The sequence below is a fragment of the Marmota marmota genome, unplaced genomic scaffold, assembly GCF_001458135.2.
Source record: "Marmota marmota marmota unplaced genomic scaffold, marMar, whole genome shotgun sequence".
NCBI lineage: Eukaryota > Metazoa > Chordata > Mammalia > Rodentia > Sciuridae > Marmota > Marmota marmota.
In genome coordinates this window covers 5,917,529-5,928,576 of record NW_026000138.1, presented here as the reverse complement: position 1 = coordinate 5,928,576, position 11,048 = coordinate 5,917,529, and the positions used below count along the sequence as shown (strand labels likewise).

Sequence of the window (11,048 nt, the reverse complement as noted above, 5' to 3'; positions counted from 1 at the left end):
GGGGGGGGGGGTAAACCTGGGTACACTTTACCTCTGGGCTACATTTCCTGTCTTTTTTAGTTTTTATTTTGAGACAAGGTTTTGCTAAGTTGCTGAGGCTGGCCTTGAATTTGCAATCCTGCCTCAGCTTCCCAGGGTGCTGGGATTACAGGTGTGCACCACAGTGCCCAACTCCTTAGAACTACTATTAATGGAAGGGAATGGGAAGGCCAAAAAGTTAAATCTCTATTTCAGGGCATCAAAAAGAATGTATATTTAATAAGTTTGTAAGTTGTAAACTGATGGATGGATGGAAGGAAGGAAGGAAGGAAGGAAGGAAGGAAGGAAGGAAGGAAGGAAAGAAATAAGGAAGGATGGATGGATTTAAAGTTAGTTTACAAATAATATCCTTCTGGGCCAGGTGTGGTAGCACACCCCTGTAATCCCAGAGGCTCAGGAGACTGCGACAGGAGGATCAAGGGTTCAAAGCCAGTCTCAGCAACATCGAGGCACTAAGCAACTCAGTGAGATCCTGTCTCTAAATAAAATACAAAATAGTACTAGGTATGTGTCTCAGTGGTCAAGTCCCCCTGAATTCAATGCCTGGTACCACCCCAAAAAAATAATAACATTCTTTTAGAACCCTATGATAGATCAAGTTTCTAACCGTTTAATGAAACTATGTTTTATAAATCATTAAGACTTGATGCTATTATTTTCCTTCTAGAATAAAAATAAATCAAGACTGAATTTTCTCATACAAAATCACAAAATTTTTGAGAATTCAATCCTACAATTTTCTTTTCATCTGAGTATATACTATGACAGTATGTCTTATAAGTTGGCCCTTTCTTCTAGAAAGACATTTTTTACAGTTCAATTACACATAGCTAAAAAGTACAGCACATATGGAACAAGTTAAAGAAGATGTGTTTCTTCTAACCTAATATGGTATTCAAAGTTAATCTTCTTAATTCACATAACCAAAATTTTTAAAAAACAAAACAACTTTAACCCTGTAGTCTCAGCAAAACACTTGGATAAAAAGCAAAATCAAGTATGTTCAGCCCTAATAAAGCACACAACCAGTTTAAAATACCATCAGGAATCACAAGTGATTCCTAAACTCACAGTCTCTTTACAGACAACAAAACTACAGCAGAAAGAACACAGAGAACTGTAAAATACATTATCACTTTCCTCTGAAACAGATAATCCCAACAAAATCTCAGAAACTTCTATGCTCAAGACAACTCCTTGACATGCTTCCTGTCATTAGATCAAGCAGACTATCTTCTGGGATGTTGCCATGGTGAACAGAGATGGCTATTCTAAAAGAGGGGGAAAAAAACTACTATTGTCAATTATAGCCTCAATACTAGCATCTAAAAATCTGGTGCTGGAAGAAAAGCCACTTACAAATGAAGGAAAAGCCTCCTCTTTTACAATTCACATGATCTGATTAACTTAATGGTTTAGAATTTAGTTCTTACTTCTCTCCAATAAAACAAGCAGGATTTCTTACCTTTTTATAGGATGCATGGAGAGATGCACAGATGGATGGTGGACAGAGGGATGGAAGAAAGGGTACGTGAATGTGAAGGAGGTGTGAAGGGAGGAAAGGTGGCGGGGTGTTGTGTTTCTTTTCTTTGTTTTCCAATACTGGGGACTAAACCAGGGGCACTCTACCACACTGAGCTACACCCACAGCCCTTCTTATTTTGAGACAGGGTCTCACTAAGTTGCCCAGTCAGCCTCCCAAGTCACTGGAATTACAGGAATATGCCACCACACCAGACAAGGAGGGAGAGAAGGAAGGTAAAAGGACACTAATAAAGGACCTCCCCGCCATATAAAACCAAGCCAGGAGTTTTTAACCTCTCTGAACTGAATCAAAAACAAAGGCAAGTAAGGAGAGGCAAACAATTTTAAGTAGAAGAAAATAGTAACACTAAAATTATTTGCAATTATTCTCCAATGCAAAATTTCCTTTATTAACCATTTTGTAAACTAGTCTTCTAAATTCCTAAACCTGTGCTTCTCATTTATCTATGCATAATGGTCACTATCAAATAAGAGATTTTTTTACTTCAAGGGGCATATTTCTGGTAGAGAACTATTTAGCTAACCAGTTTGAAAAAAAATCAAGAAATATTTTCTGAAATATTTGTTTATCAAGCCATAATTTAAAATTCATATGTGGTAAACACAGGATTACATCCATCTTGTATAGATTCCCTTTAAAATATACCCCCACACTTTGGGGCACAGGGGTAGGAGGTCCTGAGTATTTCTAAAAGTACATTTAAGTCACAGTCAATAAGTACAGTGTTCCTCAGTGATGTAAACAACTCCACTGGATACAAAGTCCTAAAACTTCTTCTTTTTTAAAGAGGTCAGGTTAAATAAAAACTATAATACAATAATATCCTGTCCATACATTGTAGTAATGGTAACAAAAGCTTTCTTGGACCACCTGACTCATCTAATTATGCAACACTACAATTACTGAGTCAACAGTCATTTAATAAAACTGGTATCATGGAACTGTCTAGTCCCTTTAAAAAAAAAAACAAAAAAACAAAGGCCTGGGCTGAGGCTGTAGCTCAGCGGTAGAGCGCTTGCCTAGCATGGATGAGGCACTGGGTTGAATCCTCAGTACTACATAAAAAATAAATAAATAAAGGTATTGTGTCAACCTACAGCTAAAAAATAAATGTTTAAAAAAAAAGCCTATAGAACACAGAACACCTATTTCAAAAGTGAGGCAAGGCCAAATATTTTCTGAACCAAAATCTAATAAGCACAAACTAAAAATTTCAATACTGTATTTTTATTCATCCCAAAGTTGATGAAATATATAAAACACCAAAATTCTTCCCAATTTGGGCAGCAGCAATGAATGTCTAAAGAAAATACAATTTATGTTTCTCTTGATTGCCTTCAAACAATTTAGATAGGAATAAGTAAAAATGATTGTGGCACCCACCTATAATTTCTCGCTACTTGAAGGTGAGGCAGGAAGATTAAATTTAAAGCCAGCCTGGGTAACTTAGCAAGCTTCTGTCTCAAAATTAAAAAATATAAAAGGGCTGGGAATGTAGTTCAGTGGTAGAATGCCCTTGGGTTAAATCCCCAGTACCAAAAGTTGGGGGGGAAAAGGACTGGGGAATATAGCTCAGTGATAGAGCATTTATCTAGCACTGTGGTAAAACCGCGGTTCAAACCCCAGTAACAAAATAATAATAATAATAATAATAATGGTTCAATATCACTTCATTCAATATGCTCAAAAGCAAACAGAAGTGTGGAGTCATACACCTATAATCCTAGAGACTCAGAGGGCTAAGGTAGAAGGATCACAAGTTTGAAGCAGCAGCCTGGGCAATTTAGTTAGATGCCATCAAAAAATAAAATAAAAAGGGGCTGGAGGTGTGGCTCAGTAGAATAGTGTCTCTGGGTTCAATCCCCAGTACCAGGAAAGAAGGGAAGAAAAAAAAAAGGCAAACAAAATAGCCCAGAGTATATTTTAACTAAAAGCCTTTTATCTAACTCATTGTGATTTCAAATGGCCAATAGACAGATGTGTCAATAGATGTTAGCTTGGTTAGCTCTACATTGCTTCACCAACAGAAGGAAAAAAAAAACCCTCCACCACAATCATCTTTGCTCCCCCACAGGTATATGTTCTCCTTTCAGATAAATTCAGAACACCTTATTTAAAAAATTTGGCCCTATATGACCAGTATCAAATACATATCCTAATTAATATTTGCAGGGCATCTTGAATTTTTTAAATTATCAAAATCTATATTAAAATTTCCAAGGATATCACTGTATATGCATAAATTGAATGAATAATAGGTTAATTCCTTTTAAATGTTCTGTTAAAGAGGTCTAGTTTTTGGAGGAGGATGGTTAAAAATATTTAACTTTTGTTTTAGGTATGCTCATTCATCTAGCATACTATAATATGATCTTGGTGCTTTTTCCTAAAAAAATGAAGTATATAAAAGATAATCAACACTTCCTTTAATTGAATATTCCCTAATAGCTTTCCTTCAGAAATGAAAAAAGAACTTGGCAAGCTACACCCTCAGCAGCCTTGGAGAAATCTGTTCATTCCATATAACTTTTGAAGGCTTTGTGCATTGTCTACGGGATAAAGCCAAGGAAGTTGTGTTCCCATCTACCCAACTTCCAGCCTCAGGCAGCAGTCCCCTATCTATCTCTTCCCTGACCACACACACCTGAAGCCCTAAATACATGGAGTTGCTCAGACTGTAATTCAATTCAATTTCCCCTATCTGGCCAAAGTACAAAAACTTAAAGTGCAGACTCATATCTGGGCAGGTGGCGGGGTGTTGTCTATCTGTCGTTCTTTGTTTTCCAATACTGAGGACTGAATCCAGGGGCACTCTACCATACAGAGGTACACCCACAGCCCTTCTTATTTTGAGACAGGGTTTCACTAAGTTGCCCAAAACTGATAATCCACCTGCCTCAGCCTCTCAAATCACTGGGATTACAAGGATGTGCTACCAGCCAGACAAGGAATCTTTTTTTTTTTTTTTTAGGGGGTGGGTGTTACTGGGGATTGAACTCAGGGGCACTCAACCACTGAGCCACATCCCCAGCACTATTTTGTATTTAGAGACAGGGTCTCACTGAGTTGCTTAGGGCCTCGCTGTTGCTGAGGCTGGCTTTGAACTCACAATCCTCCTGCCTCAGCCTCCAGAGCTGCTGGGATTTTTTTTTTTCTTACTTTCAATTCCACAATGCCTAGCACAGTATTTAGGAAGAATCATTGTTCAGTGTACATTTAATGGATAAAATGGATCTAAGCCCCTTTCTCTACACTTCAGTTGATTAATACCAATAAATTAAAACTCTGCTTCCATATGAAAATTCGATATTTTAGGATCAAAATTCAGATGTGGTAAAAGTATACAAAAAGGTAATTTCATGACCCTCATTGTTTCTCACCAAGAATGATGAAAAAGGATAATACTCCCAGCCTCCCTGCCCCAATGCACTTAACACACTGCATCCCAGATATTCCTCCAAACTGTTCACTTAATTCTCTGCTCAAGATTCTCCAGAGATTTTTCTAATGGTTTACTGAATGATGATAATGCATTAAACCTGAATTTGTCAAGAACTTCCGTGATCTGATTTAAAGTACCTTTAAAAACTTATTTCCTTATTTTCTCCTTATCACATCCTTCTCAACAGTCAAGAAGAAATGATGGCTATGACCTGCAATTCTCCACTGAGCCTTTTATTAGTCACTTTTACCAGATTGTCTTTCCTCCCTCCCACCCCTGAAATCCACAGCTTCCCATGCACTCTCTGAAGCATCATTTGATAAGTCAATTCCTTCAGAAAACTTAATCCCAGTAAAGACAGATCATTTCTACTCTTCAAAATTCCCAAAGCACTTTATGTGCACCTCCAACATGGCTCCAACTAAAAAACTAACATAAGGAGTATTGGTAGTCCTCATTCTTACTAGCACCTAAACCTTCAAGAATCAATGTCTGGCTCAATAAAGGGACTGAGATACTAATGGAAGGACACCCCACAAAGGTCTTAACATGAATGGATAAAGTGAAAACCAATGGCTGCTCAAAGAGAAAACCAAATTTAATTTAAACACACACTGACTGCAGCCGGGGGATTGTGAAAGATCACTTTACTGGTCAACATATAAAGCATGCAGGCATGCTGGGTATTAAGTCCATCCTCTGGAGTTCCATACTCACAGATATCCTACTTCATATAGGGGGTTCAGCTGGTCAAGAGAAATTTGATGATTTGACAAATGGTTATCACAGTGAAGGTCAATATGCTATCATAAAATGACATTGATTTGACTTGACAAAGATGTGGCTAACTAAAAAGGAAATAAGATGTCAGTGCATAAAAGCATCCAATGATAACAATATATGGCAACAAAGTTAATAATAATAGAGAACTCTGGGCAAAAGCCATAGTCTTCCACTCCAAAGAAAGCTTTAATACTTTGACATTTTTGACAATCTAATGATAATTGGAGAAGTCATTTTTCCTTAGCTTTACAGAAGGTTGATGGAAGACTCTAAGTCAATTGGTGTTGAAATGTGTGCTCTCCCCTGTGAAGCTTATCACTGTCCAAGAAGAGAGCATGACATAACGCAAGAGCATAACTAAGAAGCTGTTTGGACACCTACTTACCTGACTGAAGATAACCTAGATGGGAATGAAACAGAAGCCCAGTGGGAGAAACTAAGTCTTTCTAAGCAGCTGGTATATGATGGTATATTATGGATGCAACATGAAAAAACTTAATCTTGGGAAAATGGAAGCAATAAATGATTAGACACTTTAAAAAATTTTATTTTGGACCTGCCAATTTAGCTGTCTTGAACTACAGCCATATCCCAAGTTTCAAGCAAAAGATTAGTAAAGTTCTATCATCTTTTTTTACACACACACACACACTCACACACACACGCACGCATGTCTACTTCATCCCAAGTGATGACACCTTACAAAACAAAACTCAAAAAAATTAGTTAGCTAAACATTTTGAATTAGAGAAACAAATCCCTAATATTACAGCAGGATCATGAACTTGGAAGAAGCAAAGAAATGAAAAGCACATTCACCAACTCAACATTTATCATTCAGTTTTGTGTCTCCCTGTTTACTTAATTATCCCATTAAAAGATAAAATGAGAGATCCAGAACTGAATTACCCAGTTCACCAGTGAATGCCATTATCTGGCCCATATTTGAAGTATGATAATGCCTGAAGACCAAATAAACAAAACTAAATTAAACACAACAACAAAAAAAAGCAACAGAACCTACTAAAAACTTCCAAACATTCTCATACTCATATTTAAAAAAGTGCTCTAAATTCAAAATTCATTAACTTTCTAGGAAAAAATAATCAACTAATTATATACTTCAGCCTCCTACAGGCAGTGACCATGTCTTTCCCAGCAAATAGCCCAATGCCCAGCACTCAGCAAATGCTGGTAGAACCAAATTCTATACTTTACTTCCTCCTCCAAGGATAAGAGATTCAATAGCATAAACAGATTCAATGGCTAAACTATCTAATCAGTCTTTTCCTAATTAAACCTTTGCCAGGTCATTTTAGAAACTACTGATATTTATATTAACCTAGAGATATTTACTCTAGGTTAGATTTACCCAAGATCAATTTTACTTCAAGTTATACTCTTTGAAAAAGTCAAAATACCGAATAAAAATGTAAATTAGTAAAATGGGATTTTTATTTTTTGTTTCTTAACAATAATCTACCTCTAGTGCTATTAGTTAAAAAAAAGTCTATTTAAAGCTAATATTTAATACTCTTACAATTATTACGCCAGTCCTCCTAAATACAACAGAGATAAGGTAAATTTTTATTCCCTTCAAACAAGCACTTGAACTTGCAGATGGTACAGTCCTTTGGGTATGAACTCTTGTGAGTTGATAGTATCATTCTGCAAAGAAAAAATACATTAGCCCATACCAGGGGACATGTGAGCTAGATTTCAACAATTGCTGAATCCCCATGACAGCTCTGTGTGCCTCTATCAGAGATGCAAATTAAAAATGCAGACTTGGGACCCTCTGCAGATGAACTGAGTAAGAATCTTCCCAGGTGATATCATTTTTGCTAAAATATGAGGACACTTGATCTAGTTAGTGGAGGGGAAAAAAAAACTATTTGTGAAATCTTACATTCTGATATAAGATTCTCTTCTCATTTATAATAAAACTTCTTGTGACCAAAAGGAAAAAAAACAGGTACTTGAAGACTCCTGGCAAGGCCAACAATTATAATTTGTCAACCAGCCAACTATGGCAAAAAAAAAAAAAAAATTTGCTTTTTATATCCACATGTCTTTACTCTACCTATGAAATTAATACTTTAGTACTCTCTGTACTTTCTGGCATCTTCCAGAAATTCAGTTGTCAGAAAACAGTTTCATGCTTAATTCACCAGTATTTTTTAATGACATAAAAGTCAGAGAAATGGATAAATAAGTTGTAAAAGACTTTCCAGTTTCAAATTTCTCCTACATATAACCCAAAAACAAAATCTTTAATTTAAATTTTCTTCATTATTTTCAGAAATCCAAATTTCCCAAAGGATACTTTAGAGATTTTTTTCTATTATAATAGGAATACAAATCAATTGGCTATACACTTTATATGTACATATATTTTTTAAAAATATAAATAAATGTGTACTTTAAGAACTTACAAGTTAGGAATGTAGTTCAGTGACAGAGTGCTTAGCACATAGCACCAAAAAAAATTACAAACAGATTTAACAAATATAGAGATTAATTCACTTTTTATATTCATAGTGTACCCTCAATTAAAATCCCTGGATGCCCATCAAACCAAACTTCCAGAAGCATGCATTAATTGTATGCATATTAATTTAATATTAATTTAAATTTTTGAAATATAAAATATACAGCATTTCCAAGGCAAATTACTTTAAGGGTAAAATGTTAATGCCATAATTGAAACAAAGTCCTTTTTTAGGAAATGTTCAAACTTTTAAATGCTTAAAAGATTGAATTCCAGAAAGTTTTTACAAAATTAAGTAAAACTGCCAGTTTTTAGAATAATATAGCAAAACTATCTGTAACATTACCTCTAGGATCTAAAGTTAATAATAAATTATTAACTCTGTAGGTGCCATTATACATTGATTACTATTTTCACAGAATACACATGAAATAATCATGGAATTACTTTAAATCATAAAATAATAATCGGAATTACAGTTTCAATGAATGTTTACTTCTTCCAACTCAAATGCCTTCTATGCAGAAATTTCCAGAAGAAAATGATTATTTACATAGCTGACTTCTAGATTCCCACTTATCTTAGCAAGCCATTACAATTTTGGGCACAATACTTCATTCTGTAGTAATTAAACAGATGTGTTGTTCTACTATTTAAAGAAAACACCTCAACTGATGTGCCACTGAACTTTTTAAAAAGTCAGTGATTAGTTTGCAATACTCCTAACATTTCAAGAGTTGTATCAGATTTACAGACTCAACATAGCAAAAGCTGACACCTATTTCATAACTACTAAATTTACCTCATGTATTCAACAAAAACAAATTTAATAAACATAAAAGGTATAAAAACAAATCAGCAAACTTTTGAATTTTTCCCTGTCATTCAAGTTAAGATTCAAAAATAAATCCAAAACTACTTTCTACTCTAAGACTGATGATCAAGCATCTAGTATAATGCCTAACATATAAGGAGTGAACTATAAATATTTGACTACTATCTGCTTTCTAATTTCCAACTTATTACTTTCAAATCATCCATCATTCCCTCCTAGTTTATTATTATTATAAAATTAATAATCACAACAAACACAAAAATTATTATACAAAAAAATGCAGAAGAGGAAACAGATTTATTATGACACGTAGCATGAATTTGAAGTGGTAATCCTTATAAACCAAATAATCTTATTAATTCTATATGTATGATACTAATGAAAAATTTAAAAATACTCTTGTCAATTGATAATCAAGATACAACACACTAATTTTCAAGGCATTAGATCATAATTCTTATTTAAAATAATATGAATAACATTTAATTAAATTATTTTAAATAAAATTTAATTAAAATTTAAAAATTTCAATTCACTATTCTTAAATCCTTTCAGGAACAAGCCTAGGTGTTGGAATTATACACCAATGCCAGTAAACAGTTGTAACCGCCCTTTTTAAACATCAAATGATATGATTCAATTAAGACTTTCTTGACAATCTTGGATAACAACTTCCATTTTTCAAATATCCACTTCAGTGTTGGACTGGCAACTCATAACATTTGTAGGTCAGCCAAGTCATTCTATCCCTAGTGAATTTATAAGTTAACAAGAATTCTGACACATAAAAATCATTAAGCACTTTGACCCAAAAAATAGTACTCTTCCACAGTCACCTGTTCTACAGGACAATTACATACAACTCATGCTTTTTGCCAAGCGTCCAAAGTACTTATTATCTACAACATTAATAAGAACAATTTATGGAAAATTATTCAATTAATTTTTTTAAAAAAAATTTAAATTTCCATTTTAGAAACTACAGAATAGGGACTGGGGTTGTGGCTCAGAGGTAGAGCACTCGTCTAGCATGCGTGAGGCACTGGGTTCAATCCTCAGCACCACATAAAAATAAAATATATTGTGTCCACTTAAAACTAAAAAAAAAAATTTAAAAAAAAACTATAGAATATAAAAGGAAATATGTAAAAAAAGAAAGTGAGCCTTCTTTTAAATGCTTTTAAAGCATTCTCTCATATATCATTAGTACCTGATCATTATTATTATACAATACTATAATTTTAAAAGTGTGGGCAACTAAACTAAATCAGCACTTAGCCCAAGACAACCCATGAGAGTGCTTCTGTCCCCCAGAGTATCCTCTCAAGCATAATGCCCCAATCATACTGGAAATCAAATAAATCTACCCTAGCTATACTAATCACTTGACACTGTTATATTTAAGTCATTTAATTTTGGGGAGTGGAAAGGTACAAGACATTAAGTTTAATCCATTTGAGGGCTCTGGCTGAGTTCTAGTTAATAGAGCCTTTCCTGCAGCAATGCAGATAATTTGAGTAGCAAAGGTGACTGAAGCAGTTAAGAGCCCCTCTTTGTTACACTCTCCATGAACTGAATAAATGGTATGACAAATGTTCCAAAATAAGAATCATTGTCAACACATGCTATTTCTTCCCTAAACAATCAACTGTAGGTTAATTTGTACAAGGATGCCAAGGCAGAAGCCTTTTCATTATAAATATATACTAGGCTACTTTTAAAATAAGCTAAAAATATAGTGCCTAAAATTCAACTGCAAGTATCTAAATTTTTCTCCTTTAGACTAAATATGCTTAAATGTGAGGAACACACTTGTGTATGAATAGCAAACACCAAAATAGCTTACATTTAAAAACAGGTCCAAGATTACCTTTGAAAAATAAAATAACCTTAATGAAGAGAACTTGAAGAG

The 11,048-nt window shown here is 34.4% G+C and overlaps 1 protein-coding gene across 1 annotated transcript in view; it reads right to left on the bottom strand.

Annotated features, from left to right (window-relative positions):
* The window catches only part of LOC125611249 (mediator of RNA polymerase II transcription subunit 13-like), a 216,700-nt gene that overhangs the window by 194,238 nt on the left and 11,414 nt on the right, over nucleotides 1-11,048 (bottom strand). The window lies entirely within an intron of this gene.